The sequence below is a fragment of the Nycticebus coucang genome, chromosome 22, assembly GCF_027406575.1.
Source record: "Nycticebus coucang isolate mNycCou1 chromosome 22, mNycCou1.pri, whole genome shotgun sequence".
NCBI classification, from domain to species: Eukaryota; Metazoa; Chordata; class Mammalia; order Primates; family Lorisidae; genus Nycticebus; species Nycticebus coucang.
In genome coordinates, this window is record NC_069801.1 from 11,925,275 (window position 1) to 11,944,405 (window position 19,131).

A 19,131-nucleotide genomic window follows, 5' to 3' on the forward strand; every position below is an offset into this window, starting at 1 on the left:
AAAATGCATTTTGCGCTACTGTCAAAGTATAGTTTTTAAAAACATTCAAAACATATCTTTCATATGTATGTATGAAAGAGCAAGTAGGAAGCAGAGCTAGTCCAAAGGAGAATTTTTTTTTTTTTTTTTGAGACAGAATCTCACTCTGTCCCCTGGATAGAGTGCTGTGGCAGCATAGCTCACAGCAACCTCAAACTCCTGAGCTCAAGAGATCCTTCTGCCTCAGCCTCTTGAGGCTGGTTTGAGGACCAGCTTTTGAGAACCATGTCCTAGACAGTTTAATAATATTTAAGGTAAGCCTATAAAATGATGCTCTAATATGGGCTGGGTGCAGTGGCTCACACCTGTAATCCCAGCACTCTGTGAGGCCAAGGTGGGTGAATCGCGTGAGCTCAATTCGAGCTCAAGTTCGAGACCAGCCTGAGCAAGAGTGAGACCCCTGTCTCTAAAAAATAGCCAGGCATTGGGGCAGATACCTGTAGTCCCAGCTACTTAGAAGGCTGAAGAAAGAGAATCACTTGAGCCCAAGAGCATGAGGTTGCTGTGAGCTATGATGCCATAGAACTCTACTGAGGATGACAAAGTGAGACTGTCTCAAAAAAAAAGATGCTCCAATAGGATAAGAGAGCATGCAGTCATCCTTTTTGCCTTATTTCCAAGTTTTAGATGATTTTCCTTTTTCTTTTTCTTTTCTTCTTTTTTGAGACAAAATCTCATTATGTCATCCTCAGTAGAGTGCCATGACATTGCAGCTCACAGCAACCTCAAACTCTTGGGCTTAAGCAATTCTCTTGCCTCAGCTTCCCAAGTAGCTGAGACTACAGGCGCCTGCCACAACGCCCGGCTATTTTTTGTTGCAGTTGTTGTTGTTTAGCCTGGCCCAAACTGGGTTTGAAATTGCCAGCCTTGGTGTATGTGGTGGGGGCCGTAACCACTGTGCTACGGGTGCCAAGCCTAGATGATTTTTCTTAACACTGATCCTAACCAGACTCTTTTTTGGGCATATACTGTATATGAATATATAGAACTCTTCATTTTGATAGTAGAATAGGGACAAAGATCCAAAATGGGTTTCACTTGATAATTAAAGGGATGCTGAAAAGAACTACTTTGGTACTGTCAATATACAAACATTCCCCTAGTTGTCATTCTCTAAAGGTCACTGAACTCACATCGCATAATAAATGAAAGGAAAAAGTTGATTGTTTTAGCTACTACCCAGGGTTCCCCCTGACTCTGAAAATAGAATGCTCTAGGACCAGGAATTGGGGACTTATAAGAGGTAAAGTTTGGAGGAGAGATGGGTGGCCTGCCATGGGTATCCATGGTGATAAGAGTCAACAGGAATGTGACTGTGTTCTAAATGAATTCAAACATGGAAAAGCCCCTATTCTGATTGCTACAGATGTGGCCTCCAGAGGGCTAGGTGCGGAAGATGGGAAATTTGTCATCAATTATGACTACCCTAACTCCTCAGAGGATTATATTCATCAAATTGGAAGAACTGCTTACAGTACCAAAACAGGCACAGCATACACTTTCGTTACTCCTAATAACATAAAGCAAGTGAGCAACCTTATCTCTGTGCTTCGTGAAGCTAATCAAGCAAAGTTGCTTCCGTTAGTCGAAAACAGGTTCAGGTCGTTCCAGGGGTAGAGGAGGTATGAAGGATGACCGTTGGGACAGATATTCTACCGGCAAAAGGTGTGGATTTAATACCTTTAGAGATAGGGAGAATTATGACAGAGGTTATTCTAGCCTGTTTAAGAGAGATTTTGGAGCAAAAACTCAGAATGGCGTTTACAGTACTGCAAATTACACCGATGGGAGCTTTGGGAGTAATTTTGTGTCTGCTAGTATACAGACCAGTTTTAGGACTGGTACTCCAACAGGGACTTACCAGAATGGTCACGATAGCACTCAGCAGTATGGAAGTAATGTTCCCAATATGCACAAGGGTATGAACCCACAGGCATACACTCATCCTGCTGCTGTGGCTGCACCTATGACTGGCAATCCAGTGCCAACAGGATATTCTCAACAAGACTTTAGAAGTATATGTAAATGTCTGCATTCATAATTGCTCTTTATATTGTGTGTTATCAGATAGACAGTCATTTAAGAAACATGGAAAATGCAGAAATGACCGCACTGCAGCAGTAATTATGGTGCACTTTTTCGCTGTTTAAGTTGGATATTTCTCTACATTCCTGAAACAACTTTCAGGTTTTTTTTTTGTACTAGAAAATGCAGGCAGTGTTTTCATAAAAGTAAATGTATGGTGATTTAAAAATACAATAAATGAAGGCAGTGCATGGCCTTCCAATAAAAAATATTTGAAGATTGAAAAAAAAAAAAAAAGAGGTAAAGTTTGAAAACAAGAAAACTGTGAGTATGACACAGTGAGATTCACTAGCATGCCAATGAATTCAGAAGAAAAGCACTGGGCAAAATGTCCACTTAGGTCATGGAATCCCAGAATGTTTTAGTGTGTGATTTCCTTCTTTTTTTCTTTTTGTTTCTTGAGACAGAGTCATTTTGCTGCCCAAGCTAGAGTGTTATGGCTTGAGCCTATCTCACAGCAACCTTGAACTCCTGGGCTCAAGTGATCCTCCTACCTCAGCCTTCCAAATAGCTAGGACTATAGGTGCCCACCACACAACCCCTGGCTAATTTTTCCATTTTTAGTAGAGACCAAGTCTCCCCCTTACTCAGGCTGGTCTGGAACTCCTGAACTTGAGTGATCCTCCTGCCCCAGCCTTCCAGTGATAGGAATACAGGCAGGAGCCACTGCACTCAGCTAGTGATTTGTTTTTTAAAGGGGGTGCAAGCATAGTCTAAATTGCTTTTAAACTAGCAAAAAATTATCCCAGATGTTTTTATTTTATTTTATAGTTAAGATGACAAAAGGGACTGTAAAGAATGAAGTAGAACTGAGGTTCAAGTCACTCTCCCATTTTGTATTAACAACTCTGCAGACAAACTCACTCTCTCAGGGTAGGTCCAATGAAAGGCATTCACACTTCCAACTCTGCAGACAGTACTAGTCCTTCTCTGATAAAACTCACTTTAAAGGCAAAATAAGATCAGATAGACCAGATTAACCAAAACCCTACCACAGAATTGCTTTAGTGTGGGTACATTTTTGTGGTAGTGAAGAGCCTCAAGTTGTTATGTGCAGGGAGGATGGGAAGGATGAATTTTGCTGATAAAAACCAAAACTGGTCTTGGAAAGCTCTGATTAAGCCCTTCGGTTGGTAAAGCTGTTATTGTGGTAGTGTGTGAAGTGACTGACCTTGACAGCAAGAGTTCAGAGGTTAGGAGGAAAAATAATTTGGAGAAGTGCTTTTTCCAGAATACCATATTAGCATCAGAATCAGAAAACCTAGGGGGCATAAGAGGATAGGTTGGCACTTATAGCTTCAGAGATAACAGATCCCTTGAAGAAAACTACTGGAATTATAATTTTATAACTGCTTATTCTAAACAGTTTACATTTCTAAACTGTTTTGATTTTGCAGGTAATACTTCATAATGAGAACAACAAAAAAGGATATTTTATAATTTTGTGGGCTGGAGGAGGACAAAAAGAAAAAGAGAAAAACACTTCAAAATTCCTAAGTATAAAGTCTGTCTTGACAACGAGCATCTTAAAGACAAATAACTATTCAGAAGGGTCTCCAAAGTATGCAGCCCAAGGACCACAGGAGTTCTAATCTGGAATAGATACCAAGTTTCTCTTCTGATAATAAAAATATTTCCAATTTAATATCAATGTGGCTAATAACAATTACAACAAGCCTTTGCATTTATATACATGTCCACAGATTACATAAGAATACAATACTTTAAAGAAAGAAAGTCGGAGGTAGGCTTGGTGCCTATAGCTCAGCAGCTGGGGCGCCAACTACGTACACTGGAGCTGGTGGGTTCGAATCCAGCCTGGGCCTGCCAGACAACAATGACAATTACAACCAAAAAATAGCCGGTGCTGTGGTGAGCGCCTGTGGTCCCAGCTATTTGGGAGGCTGAGGCAAGAGAATTGCTTAAGCCCAGGAGTTTGAGGTTGCTGTGAGCTATGATACCATCGCACTCTACTCAGGGTGACACAGTGAGACTCTGTCTCAAAAATAAATAAATAAATAAATAAGAAAATAAAGTAGGAGATAAATACAAAGTCAGAGAACCCCTGAACTCCTGCTCTCCAAGACTTGGTTCTATCCAAAAGTGTTTTTTAACTGAAGTTCAAATCAGGGATATTGATGTTATCCATTTAGAATTTCCCAATAAGATTATACTATTTTAAAGGGCAGGGATTATTTCTTTGCTGTACTGAAACCAACTGTGGAAGCCAAATGTTTAATAGATCTCTCAGAAGCTGCGATCAGAACTGGTGCCCCTAATCACAACATACCCTGGAGAGAGGCATCAGCAGACCTTTCATCAGGGTTAACATCAATAATTTTCTTTGGGTGTCCCCCTCTCCCTACTCCATTTTTTTTTTCTTCCTATGTTATTCTTCTTCTGGCAGCAAAGCCAGAAAAGTTACTAACTGATATTAAAAACTCACTGAGATCTCTTGTTGAGATCTCAGGCTTCAGGGTATACATTTTTATTATTATAACTATACCCACATCTTTAAAAATATTACTTTCTTGGTTATTTATAAAACTTCAAACAACAGGAACTTTTCTAACAGGCATGAGAAACTTTTAGATTCTTTATAACTATATATGCCACAGACATATGTGAACAAAAAGAAATTCTCTCTCGACATTGTTTTCACTTCTAAACAAACCCACATGAAAGACCACTTGATGTGCGGCACTTAGCAGCTAAAAATTATCAACATGAAAATCAGTAGTAGTTCCTTGTTACCATTTCAAGAAGTCTTTTAATGACTTCTGGGGGGTGAAAAGGAGATCCAGAGTCTCAGTTTAATCTGATAATTTGTTAAATGCATTTCTAATCAGGGGTACTCTTCCAAGTGGCTGCATTTAGAAGTGAAGATAATGTGGCTAGCCATAAAGTTTCTAGCCTGGTGTCAAAACAGGAAAAGCCTATACAATCTGGGGGGAGAGCCAAATTGAAATATGGTAAAATCTTATTTATTCTCTCCCTTGCAGGATCAAAGGTTACCCAGATCTGTGCTATGCAAATTTTCCCACTCTTCTCCAGCAGGAGAGAATGTGTACCCACCTTAGAAAAGCATGCATTCTGGAAAAATCCCAGGATCTGAACTTTATAAATAAACAGGAAGGATTCCTTCCTTTCCTAGGAGAACCCACTGGTTCTGCTCTCATTCACATGTCCCGAGACCACCACAGGTCCAGGTTGTTCCAGGACTGCACAGGGCTGGAGGAAACAAGGAAAAATCACCACCTAATAAAGATTAACCAAGAATAGGTCTATGGGTCAGGGAGGACCTAATACAACAAAGAATTTAAAGTATTCATTTAAGTAACATCCTATTCCTTCTTAATAGAGGTTAGCCTATGCAAGTGAAATCTATACCTTGGGGTGCTTCACTTCTGCAAAAATAGAAAAATGTTGATGGATACTGAAATACTTCATAGTCATTTTAATCAAAAGCACATAATCCTTAATAAGAATAAGTAATCTGCCTTAAAAATAAATAGTAAAAAATTGTGAACAAAATCCTAATTCATTAATTTGCCACCTTTTCCCCCTCATAGGTCAAATTTCCTTTAAAGATCCATCCATCCACATAAGTCCTGCTTCTATGGACAGTTTCTTTTCTTTGAGTGGGGGAGATAGGGTTTATGTTGCCCAAGCTGGACTTAAACTCCTGGCTTAAGTCAGCCTGAGACTCTTGACTCCTATAGACATTTTCTAACTTATTGTACCCCATCTGCTTTCTTGTACCATCCAGTTATTTTCTTCTTAGTTCCTTATATTTTCTTTGTATTGATTTGTTTATTGTCTGTCTTTCCCCAGTAGACCCAGCTGCTTATTCACACTATGCCTACAGTACCTAGAACAGCATTGGGCATATAGTAAACACTCAATAAATAAAGGAATAAAAATAAGTAAAGGAATGAATGCAGTCATATTTTTCAAGCTCTGGAAACACAAGGTTCTTCAGGCAGTAATATTTCATTATCCATACTAATTTCCAATCTAATTTCAGAGAAATAGGTTACCAACTCACACTTGAGTATATACCACTGTGAAATTAAAGTGCCTAAAGTTAGAAATGGGCTGTATTTTCTGCTCATACCCACCCTCCTTAAACCTAATTTCTTTTCTAGCCTCCAGCCACTCCTCTTGGTTAGTCTGAGACCACAGCCTGAAAGCCCCAGTACTGCACACACCAACCCCCCTGGGGATTGTTAAGGCTTCTGCTGAATTTGGGGAGGAGATTATCAAATTCAGCTCCTGCTGCTTATCCTTAAAATAAAAAAGTAAAGAAAGTAAAAATCTTTGTTTTCCTTTTTTGAGACAGAGTCTCAAGCTGTTGCCCTGGGTAGAGTGCCGTGAAGTCACAGCTCACAGCAACCTCAAACTCTTGCGCTTAAGCGATTCTCTTGCCTCAGCCTACCAAGTAGCTGGGAGGACAGGAGTCTGCCACAACACCCGGCTAGTTTTTGGTTGCAGTTGTCATTGTTGTTTGGTGGGCCTAGGCTGGATTTGAACCTGCCAGCTCCGGTGTATATGGCTGGCACCCTAGCCGCTTGAGTTATAGGCGCTGAGCCAAAATCTTTCTATTATATCAAATATGAGTATAAAAATGAATGTGTGGGCAAAAGGTTTCATATACTTGTGAATAAATGTATTTGGATTACATGCTACAGTAGCCTACTAAAATACTGGGCTAACTGGTCTGTTTATCCAGAGTATCAAAAAAACATTTTCTCATAGAGGAAAGGGAAATTAAATGCTAATATCCTAATGCCATTTTACATCAGAGGGTATACATTTACATGATTATGTGGAATCTCAAGTTAATGTTTTTTTAAGATTGATACACCCTTATGCCTACTTTGAATGGATTCTGATAAGTAATATCAATGAACTGTAACTCCGTAAAATGTAAAAAGAAATATATAGACCCTGGATAATGAAAACAATATAGAGAAGCTCCATTCTAATTAGACTGAGTTTTAAATGTTACATGGACATATTTTTTTCTTTTCTTTCTTTTTTTTTTTTTTTCAGACAAAGCCTTAAGCTTTTGCCCTGGGTTGAGTGCCCGGCATCACAGCTCATAGCAACCTCTAACTCGTGGGCTCAAGCGATTATCCTGCCTCCACCTCCCAAGTAGCTGGGACTATAGGCACCCACCACAAAGCCTGGCTATTTTTTGATTGCAGCTGTCATTGGTGGGCCTGGACTGGATTCGAACCTGCCAGCTTAGGTGTATGTGGCTGGCGCCTTAGCCACTTGAGCCACAGGCGCCGAACAGACACATTTTTTTCTGATGCTCTTATTTTTGTACAACATAAACAGAGGAAAGAAAATGTAAAACTTGTTTTCTACTCACCAGGGGCTCCACCGACCTGCTTGTACTAGGAAGGACTGTCAGTAGTTGACCAAAACACAGACCCATCTCAGGCAAGGTACCTGGATGCCAGGCCAGACACCTCCTGCTGCTACTCCTCAGACTTCCTGCTATAGCAGGTCTCAGAATTTCTGCCTCCTTGTGGGCAGATTCCTCTGTATCCATAGGAAAGTGGAAAAAGGGAACAGAGGTACAAGATTCTCTCTTTCAGATACGGCCTATAAGAAAAACTGGGGTGGATATCCTGCTATGAACCATCTCTTAGTCCATTTTCTGTTACTTTTAACAGAATACCTGAAACTGGGTAATTTGTAAAGAGAAGGAATTTCTTTCTTTCTTTTTTTTTTTTTGAGACAGAGTCTCACTTTGTCGCCCTTGGTAGAGTGCCGCATCATAGCTCACAGCAACCTCAAACTCTTGACTTTTGGGCTCAAGCGATTCACTTGCCTCAGCCTCCCGAGTAGCTGGGACTATAGGCACCCGCCACAACGCCCAGCTGTTATGATTTTTAAAAATTTTATTTATTATTATTATTATTATTATTGTTATTTTGCAGTTTTTGGCCAGGGCTAGGTTTGAACCTACCACCTCCGGCATATGGGGCCAGTGCCTTACTCCTCTGAGCCACAGGCACCACCTCCAGCTGTTTTAAGAGACGAGGTCTCGCTCTGGCTTAGGCTGGTCTCGAACCTGTGAGCTCAGGCAATCCATCCGCCTTTTTCTTATAGGAAAAAGAAGGAATTTTTTCTTATAGTTACAGAGGCTGAGAAGTCCAAAGTCAAGAGGCTGCACTTGGTGAGGGCCTTCTTGCTGGTGGGGACTCCTGCAGAGTTCTAAGGTGGGTGTAGAGCATCATATGGCCCTAGGGGCTGAGTATGCTAACTCAGGTCTCTCTTCCTCTTCTTATAAAGCTACTAGTCTCATTCCTGTGATAACCCACTAATCCATAAATGTATTAATCTCGTGAATAAATTAATACACGAGAGTCCTCATGACCAATCACTTCTTAATGGCCCCAACTCTCAATACTGTCACATTGAAGATTAACTTGCAACATGAGTTTTGGAGGGGACAAGCATTTAAACCATAGCAAACTCTGTTGCTTCCAATATCTCTGTTGGATGGAGTTAGGCAGTATTAAATGGAGAGAACCATTTAATAAAGTCCACAACTTGGTGCTACGTGGTTAATATTTGTCTAGAAAATAATCCCCAAATGAAGGCTGGGGATGAATTCATAGAATATGATTGTGTCCCTTCTTTTCATCATCCTTTGCTTATTCACCAAAGCCTTCAAGACAAAGTTCAAATCCCTTACTCCATTTTTTAAGTACCTACCCATGTGTCAGGTACTAGGGTCAGTAATGAATAAAATAGATTGAAATACCAAAAACAGACAAAAATCACAGACCTCAGGCAGCTTACAGTCTGCTGAAGTGGGAAAAAAAGTTAGATGGTGGTAAGTGCCAAGGGAAAAAGAGGAAGGAGAGAAGGGAGTCTGGGGAATTGCTGTTTCAAACAGGGTAGTCAGGCCAGGCCTCCTAGAGGATGACAGGTGAAGCAGTTAAAGTAGAGAGCCGTAAGGATATGCAGGAAGACTTGTTTTAGGTAGAAAAAAATAGCAAGTACAGAGGCTCAGATATGAGGCTAAAACACAGTGAGGACAGAAATGCAGCATGCAATGAGGTCAGAGATATGGAGGAGGGGAAGCTGTGCAGTGTAAGGCTTTGTTGGCCATGCTTGATCCCTAACAACCTTTCCAATACCTACCACTTTCCCCTTACATTTCCTGGTAAGGAAACACTAACCTATTTGCAGGTCCTTTTGAACATACCATACTCTGTTACTTCTAATCCTTTGAAATGCTATTTCCTCCCTTCAGCCAAGTAATTCTTATTTATCCTTTAAGACTCAGTTGTCTACAGAGACTGCTGTAGGAAGCTGCATGGGTTAATGCAATTTCCAGTAGTGAACAAACCAGCTGAAGGAGCAAGGGTGTGGACAAGAGACCCAAGGTGGCAACAAGTAGGATGCTTTGGATAAAGGGACATCTTAGTCATCAAAACTTGTGTACATAAAAATCCATAACCTTTTCTGATGTTATGTAACAACTTCTAGCCTTGATGTGGGCAATGTCTGGCATTTGATGAAGTCTTTTTTTTGGAGACAAGGTCTTGCACTGTTGCCTGGGCTAGAGTGCAGTGGTGTCATCATAGCTCATTGTAATCTCAAACTCCTGGACTCGAGGAATCCTCATGTCTTAGCCGACCAAGTAGCTGGAACTACAGGCACCTGCCACCAGGCCCAGCTCATGTTTTGTAGAAATGGGTTCTCACTATGTTGCTCAGGCTAGTCTTGAACTTCTGGCATTAAGTGATCCCCCCACCTTTACCCCTAATCACTAGAATTGGCTGCATTTCATGAATTCTCACCATGACAGATCACGTTCATGAAAATTTCAACAGGGTCGCATATGTGATCATAAAAATAATCTTGTTGTATGGATATAAAGCTCTGGCCTAGATTCATTTGGTTTCTTCTAGTTTCCCTAAAGACAAAGCCAGTTTGCCTGACCTCTTATCTGAAGAACTCTGGATAAGTATAATCACTTTCTACTACTTAGGTAGTGACTCAATATATATAAAGATGTCTAACTTCATCATCAGTTCCCATATTCCATCTCCAACTGAGTATTGTAAATCTGAATGAAAACTATGAAAGGTAGATATTACCATCTATAATGGTAATATCTTACCAGATTAGTAATTCCTATTTACCCTTCAAGACTCAGTTGTCTACAGAGACTGCTGTAGGAAGCTGCATACGTTAATGTAATTACTAATCTGTAATATCTTACTAATATCTGTAATTACTAATACTTTACCTAAAAATAAAGCAACTGAGGTTAAATAACCTGCCTAAGGCCACCACAGTTATTAAACGAGAAAGCTCAAATACAAACCTGTGTCTGCCTGGGACAAAAATCACTCTTTCTTTTTTTTTTTAAACAGAGCCTCAAGCTATCACCCTGGGTAGGCTGCCGTGGCATCACAGCTCACAGCGACCTCTAACTCCTGGCTCATGCGATTCTCCTGCCTCAACCTCCCAAGTAGCTAGGACTACAGGTGCCCACCACAACGCACAGCTATTTTTTGGTTGTAGTTGTCATTGTTGTTTGGCAGGCCCGGGCAGGATTCCAACCTGCCAGGTCTGGTGTTATATGGCTGGCACCTTAGCTACTTGCACTACAGGTGCGGAGCCAAAAAATCACACTCTTTGTAAGACCAACTAACCTCCCTCCCTCCAACAATGTACTTCATCCCATAGCTTTAGGTCATAGGCCCCTTTTATAATTAGCCAAATGGTTTTTCCTTTCCAAACCTCTGTAATACTTAGCTATAACGTCAGATCTCAACTACCTGGAGCAGGACTAAGAGAATAGAGCTCTTGGAATACTTACCAAATCTAGAACATTTTTTAAACTTGAGAAGTAGCTCTCAAAAAGAAAGGAGTACATGGACTAGTGTAGTACCTCATGGGATAAAAAAAAAAGAACTAAGTGCATATATCCACCCAAACTTACATAAGAATGTTGACAACAGCCATAATAATTCAAAGTAGAAATAATGGCCCGGCGCCCATAGCTCTGTGGGTAGGGTGCCAGCCACATACACGGAGGCTGCCGGGTTTGAGCCCGGCCGTGGCCTGCTAAACAATAATGGTAACTGTAGCCAAAACATAGCTTTGCGTTGTGGCAGGCACCTGTAGTCCCAGCCACTCTGGAGGCTGAGGCAAGAGAATCACTTAAGCCCAAGAGATTGAGGTTGCTGTGAGCTGTGACGCCACGGCACTCTACCAAGGGCAACAACTTGAGACTCTGTCTCAAAAGAACAACAACAACAAAGTAGAAATAATCCAAGTATCCATCAACAAGTGAACTTTTTTTTTTAAGTGGTGTATTCATATTATGGAACACTCACAGCAACATAAAGGATTAAAGCACTAACAGATGCAACCACATGGATGAATCTTAAAAACACATAGAAGGCTGGCTTGGTGCCTGTAGCATAGTGGTTACAGTGCCAGCCACATACACGGAGGCTGGTGGGTTCAAACCTGGCCTGGGCCACCTAAACAACAATGACAAATGCAACAACAACAACAACAAATAGCCGGGCATTGTGGCTGGTGCACTTAAGCCCAAGAGTTTGAGGTTGCTATGAGCTGTGATGCCATGGTACCGTACAGAGGGCTATACAGTGACACTCTATCTCAAAAAAAAAAAAAAAAAGAGAGAAAGAAAGAAAGAAAAAAAAACAACAACATGTACTCTTATTGTTATCCTTTCCTAATGGCCAGATGGCTTAGTTATTCCCCTAAAATTCATGGAATGTCAAGGCTTGAGGTCAACTATAAATGACAAGAAACAAAAATAGACTATAAAAAAGAATTAAGCCAGGCACAATGCTGCACATCTGTACTCTCAAGGAGTAGGTAAGTTGAGGCGGGAGGGTCATTTGAGCCAGGAGTTCAAAGCCTGTCTAGGCAATGTAGTAGGATCTTGTCTCAAACAAACAAAAAGAAAAGGGAGAGAAAAGACTAACTTTATAGTGGAGAAATCTAATAAATACTATCTCAACTAGGTGAACAAGGTTAACATCAACAACGACAAATCATGTTGCCAACAGGTACTCTTAATTGAATGTGATGAGAATAGTACCCTGTCTCTGAGGTCTTCTTTCCTAAAACTAGTAATTTCAGTCTAAACATAAGAAAAACATCAGAACCAACCCAGCTCCAGTGTATGTAGCTGGCACCCTAGCTCTGAGCTACAGGCACCGAGCCTCTCTTCCCATTTTCTTAACACTATTATAAACAGGCTTTCTCCTTACCACTCACTGAACATGTCCTTACAAAATCCAAGGTCATTTCTCAGTCCTCATTTGACTTGTCTCTTAACTGCACATGACACAGTTGATTATTTCCTCCTCTCCTGGAAACACTTTCCAAGAATACTGGCTTCAGAGATACCATCAGCTCCTGGTGTTCTACCCCACTGGGTGTTCCTTTTCTAGTCTCCTGATGGCCAAATGCTCAAGTCACCCAGACTTGGCCCTCACATCTCTTATCTTCATGCACTCCCTGGGTAATCCCATCTAGTCTCACTACCTTTTTTTTTTTTTTTTTGAGACAGAGTTTCACTATGTCGCCTCGGCAGAGTGCTGTGGCATCATAGCTTATAGCAAGCTCAAAGTCTTGGGCTTAAGTGATTCTCTTGTCTCAGCCTCCCAAGTAGCTGGGACTACAGCTGCCTGCCACAACATGCAGCTTTTATTTATTTATTTATTGTAGAGACAGAGTCTCACTTTATTGCCCTCGGTAGAGTGCAGTGGTGTCACACAGCTCACCGCAACCTCCAAATCCTGGGCTTAGGGGATTCTCTTGCCTCAGCCTCCCAAGTAGCTGGGACTACAGGCACCCGCCACAACACCTGGCTATTTTTTTGTTGCAGTTCAGCCGAGGCTGGTTTGAACCCGCCACCCTCGGTATATGGGGCCAGCGCCCTGCTCACAGGGCACTGCTCACTGCCTCCCTGTGCAGCTTTTTTTTGTAGTTGTCATTGTTTGGCAGGCCCAGGCCAGGTTCGAACCACCAGCCCCAGTGTATCTGGCCTGTGCTGCTGAGCTACAGGCACCAAGTCCAGTCTCACTACTTTAAATCCACACTATACTAAAGAACCCACTTGGCTATCTCTCTAGCCTGTGGGTCTCCCTCCCCTAAACTCCAGATCCATCTAGATGTCCTAATTGGCATCTCAAACTTAGTATGTTTCAAGTGGAGTGTCTCATCTCTCCTGATCTTTGTCAACCTTGACCACTGTCTCTTCATTTCAGTTAACAGCAACTCCACCTTTCCGAATGCCCAGGGTACCTGAAGACTCATCCTCGATTCCTCTCTCCTTCGCATTCTCCATTCAAACCAGGAGCATGTTACTTTGGCTCAATCAGATCCATTCAGTTCTTATCTTTTGCTACCTGTCATTTTTGGCCTTGATTATTGATACTGCCTCTTAACTGGTCTCCTTGCTTCCATACTTGCCTTCTTGCACAGTCTCTTCTCAGAATCCTAAACAATCAGCCATTCCACGCAAAGAATATGACCGAATTCTACAAATATGACCTATCACAACAGCCAGACAGCACTCCCCGTTTCCTTCTCCTTTGTTTACTCAGCTCCAGCCCACTGCATTCCTCATTATCCCTTGACTATCCTAAGCACACCCTCATCTCTGGACCTTTGCACTGGTTTATCCTCTCTGTTTGGAATATTCTTTCCTTAGATAGTTACATGGCATACTCCTTACACCCATCAAATCTTTGTTCTAATGTCACCTTCTCCCTGATCCCTCTAGTTATAATACCCCCAGCCTGTAGCTTTTCTTCAACAGCACTTTTCATCTTCTAAACTAACATATTATATATTTGTCATTTTCCCCTGATTTGACTGTAGTCTCCATTAGGCTGGGATTTTTGTTGGTTATTGACTCATGTATCCCTGGCATCTAGAACAAATATTTGTTACAAGAATAAAGGAAGGCTGAGACAAGAATTTACCTGAACACTATGCTGTCATTTAAGGCAAGTCAAGCCCTCTATTTTAAATGCCAAACTCTCATAACTATTTACTGATACTATCATTGTAAAATGTTTAATAGGGATCAAAAACTAAACTTCCAAATGTTTCTTTTCCACTTCAGCAAACAGCCCCCACTATCTATCTAGCTTAGCTGTACAAGCCTGGAACTTAAGTTATATCTGATTGGCCCTCACACCCTCCCCTATCCAATTCATCTAGAAGTCTTGTCAATTTTTTTCATAGCCTCCTTTCTGTTCTGGCTTTACTTTCTTGTCCTCCTTTATTTCATTTCCTAAACAGCAGCAAAATGTTCTTTAAAATGTAAATTACCCCAATGCACCTTAAAATCTCAAATGTTTCTCTCTTTTTTTTTAGAGACAGAGTCTCACTTTATCATCCTCGGTAGAGTGCCTTGGCATCATAGCTCACAGCAACCTCCAACTCCTGGGTTTAGGCAATTCTCTTGCCTCAGCCTCCCGAGCAGCTGGGACTACAGGCGCCCGCCACAACGCCCGGCTATCTTTTGTTGTTGCTGTTGCAGTACCCTACTCACTGAGCCACAGGCACCGCCCAATCTCAAAGATTTCTGAATCCCTGCCTTGGCCTGTGAATGAAATGGGTTCTGCCTACATCTCAACTGTATCTGTGTCACCATCCCCTATTGCTATTATGCTACATCCACAAAGATCTACTTTCAGTTCCAATATGTCCTTTGCTGCCCCAGGATTTTTGTACATGCTATTCTTACTTCCCTCAATTCCTTTTTTATTTTTTATTTTGAGACAGTTTCACTATGTCACCCTCAGTAGAGTGCCCTGGTGTCACAGCTCACAGCAACCTCAAACTCTTGAGCTTAAATGATTCTCTTGCTGCAGGCTCCCAAGTAGCTGAGACTACAGATGCCTGCCCCAACACCCAGCTATTTTTTTGTTATTGTTGTCATTGTTGTTTTAGCAAGCCCTGGCCAGGTTCAAACCCACCAGTCCCAGTGCGTGTGGCCAGTGCTCTAACCACTGAGCTAAGGTGCCAAGCCACTTCCCTCTATTCTTTATCCTTTAGGTCTCAGGAAAAAAAAAAACTCTCCTGTTCTCCCCTTCTTATTTCATATGTCATTCCTTGTTTGTCTCCTTCATAATTTCTAACAATTTTCTGACTTGTTTTTTGTTTCTTCCCTGTTTAATACCAGCTCCATGAGGATAGAGGCCCCAGAGCAGGAGAAGGAGGTACTTAGACTGAAAAAGTCTAAGAAGCACTAGCTATAGGTCTCTTTCAGCTGTAACATCTGCCATAACCACCCTTCCTCCAGATGGAGCACTTCTATAATTTTGAAAGGAACTAAAGGGACAAACCTTCATTGGCAAATCACATTAAGCCCAACTGGTACAAACTGAACTGTGTCCTCTTCAAATTCGTATGTTGAAGCCCTAACCCTCAATGTGAAGGTATTTGGAGATGGGCCTCTGGAGATGATTAGATTTTGATGAGGTCATGCAAATAGGGCCCCTATGATGGAACTAATTCCCTTATAAGAAGTGGAAGAAGTGGAAGAGACACCAGAGTTGTCTCTGCACTACGTGAGAACACAATGAGAAGGTGGCCATCTCCAAGCCAGGAAGAGAGACCTGACCAGAACCCAACCATGTTGGCACTCTGATCTTGGGATCCAGCCTCCAGAAGTGGGAACAATAAATCCCTGTTGTTTAAGCCACCTGGTCTGTGATACTCTGTTATGACAGCCTGAGCTAAGACTCCAACCAAAATGAGAATATTTGTTCATACTCATGTGCAACATAACCAGACCTAGGTGTAACAAGACATGTGACGCGGTCGCGTTCTCTATCAAGACACTTTACTCCCAACCAAAAGTCCTACTGCTTGCTTCATGCTCTTCCTTCTCCAACTTGTGAAGACCGAACACTGTTAAAGCTACTATCACTACCTGCACATACTCAAATGCTGGAAGACTGCCTCGCAACTGACACCAAAAGGAGGTAGGTAGCACCCTCCCCCTCAGCCACCCTCCAACCTACTTGCCTCAATGCACTAAAAGGGATGAGTCAGGCACACCAAGACACATGAACAACGGTGTTTTGTTCAGGAAGACTCACTGATGTTTCAGTTAGGACCTGATTTTGGTTGGGAATCATGACAGCATACAGAAACATTTCCTCAGGGCATCTTCCCATGGGATTTCTGCCTAAATGAGAACCTCATAGGGCTCTTTATTACACTATTGTTTTTTAAAATAGACATTTCAAAAAGCTCAGTTTTTCCTTCATCTAAAACTAGGCTATAATTGTGGATTAGGGTGAGGCAGTAACTATATTCTTTGAGACATTCTGCTAGAAAATTACTTTAAATGTTCAGGAGCATATATGTTTTATCAAAGGAAACACTCTAAATGTTTTATTTTTAAAAATTCAGATTCTTTAGAGAATGAAATTACCAAATTAGTTATTTCTCTAAAAAGCAGTCTTTAAACTTAGTGGCTTAAAAATAAAAAATTCCATGTCCATCTTACAGGGAGAAATAAGCAAAGTAGTTGGCAGCATGCTATGAAAGTCCCAAAGCCAGAACTCCACTTTCTTTTTCTTTCTTTCTTTCTTTTTTTTTTTTTTTTTTGAGACAGAGTCCCTGTTGCCCTGGGTAGAGTGACGTGATGTCACAGCTCACAGCAACCTCAAACTCTTGGGCTTAAGCGATCCTCTTCCTCAGCCTCCCAAGTAGCTGGGACTATAGGTGCCCATCACAATGCCCGGCTATTTTTTTGTTGTAGTTGTCACTGTTGTTTGGCGGGCCTGGGCCGGATTCGAACCCGCCAGCTCTGGTGTATGTGCCTGGTGCCCTAGCCCCTTGAGCTACAGGCGCCAAGCCCAGAGCTCCACTTTCAAAAGAGTCAGCAACACCCATGCCAAATTATCAAAGGCATAAAGCTTGGTTACAAAATAAAGAAAAGCAGTATTCATATTTTGTGATTGGAACAATTAAAGCTGCTTTGAGGCGGGGCTCAGTGGCTCACATCTGTAATCCTAGCACTCTGGGAGGCAAAGGCAGATGGATTGCCTGAGCTCAGGAGTTCAAGACCAGCCTGAGCAAGAGTGACACCCTGCCTCTACTAAAAATAGAAAAACTAGCCAAGCATCATGGTTAAGTGCCTATAGTTCCAGCTACCTGGGAGGTAAAGCAAGAAGATAGCTTAAGCCCAAGAGTTTTCAGTTGCTGTGAGCTATAATGCCATGGTACTCTACCCAGGGAGACAGAGTGAGACTCTGTCTCAAAAAAAAAAAAAAAAATTTATTAAATTAATTAATTAAAGCTGCTCTGAAATGGAGCCTGGACAAAATATGAAGTATAGTGATAACAGTATGCTTAAACTGTAAAGACCTGTTACCAGTACATTTTAGAATCAGTGCCTCTAAATATTAATCAGTATTGCACTCAATGCAACAGGGGACCAAAAAGGACTAGAAAAAGGAGACCCTCTAAAGTACAAAATTCTAAGGGTCCTAAAATAGTACTACCATTCACACTTTTTATATAAGACTACCATTTTGTTATTTTTCTGGTAATTTTTTCTTTTTTTTTTTTTTGAGACAGGGTCTCACTCTACTGCCCAGGCTAGAGTATAGTGGCATCACCATAGCTCAGTGCAACCTCAAATTCCTGGGCTCACACCATCCGCCTGCCTCAGCTTCCTGAGTAGCTAGGAATACAGCACACACCATCACACCCGACTAATGTTTCTATTTTTTTGTAGAAACCAGTCTCAATATATTGTTCAGGCTGGTCCCAAACTCCAGGCCTCAAGTGAATTTCCCACCTCAGCCTCTCAAAATGCTTGGATTACAGGCAACCATACCAAGTCTTCAATAATTTTAATAAAGAACTTCATCTACACAAAACCCAGCCATTCCTGTGAGTATCCACTGTCAGTTTGCTCCTACAGCTTTGAGGAAGCAAAATGCATCTTCTTCTTATAAGTAGGTTTACACCCCTGGCCTATACATTAACAGCAGAGGTTATAAAAACAGAGAGAAACATAAACCAGCTTTCTCAGCCTATTTAAAAATAGAATTATCTAGTCCTACCCCACTTTTATTCCAGGGTGGTGCAGTAACTTGTTCATAGTTACACAGAGAACTGGTGATTATGCCAGGAAATGAAACTCATGTCTCCTCCCTCGTTTGTCCAGTGCCCTTTCTAATAGGCGATGCTGTCTCTCAACTCATCTAAATAGTAAAGTAAGGCCTAAATAAATAAGGAAACTGCCCAAGGAAAATCCAAGTCTCCAAAGTCCTAAGGCTGAGCTTTCACCTTGAAAAGCCAAATGAAGAATGTTTTGGGAAAATCTTGCCAAAACAAATCTACGTGAATACTTTATGCTCAGCAGACTCTCATTTCTTATACTACCAGTCCCTCCATTCCTATAACTGTGCCTCTTCAAACTGTTCTGTCTCACGAGTGCGAAGACAATTATTTTTTTTTCCTTAGAAAGGATTAGGTCAGAAAAAAGAAAATAATGTCATTTCTTTCTGCCAGATTTCTGGCATAGTGGGACTGTGTAGGAATGTACCTACTATGGAATCTTCCCACACCTCCGAGCTATTGAGAGGAACTAGCAGAGACATGTCCCATACACTCCCCAAATATCTGAGCTGGCAATAACAAAACTCAGAGACTTTAGCCCTGGGACAATAACTTCTGTCAGTCAACTACAGTTCTCACGACTCTGTGTTTCTGTTCTTACTTCAACCTCATACCAAACAGCATATCACACATGTACAAGTACTTGAGAAAACGATGCAAATGAATTCACACAGTAGTACAGCAATTTTGGCAGTACAACGATACTAATGATAAAGTATGTATTTTTTTTACAAAGTCAAAGACTTACACAAGCACACTACTCTTATCATTTACACAGCAGCTTTGACAAAGTACCTGGAACCTCAGTAACTTATCCTTGAGACCAAA

General features: G+C 41.3%; 1 protein-coding gene across 1 annotated transcript in view; it reads right to left on the reverse strand.

The window, feature by feature from the left end:
• FBXO42 (F-box protein 42) overlaps positions 1 to 19,131 on the reverse strand; it is a 68,456-nt gene that overhangs the window by 21,225 nt on the left and 28,100 nt on the right. The gene's annotated exons all lie outside the window — the stretch shown is intronic.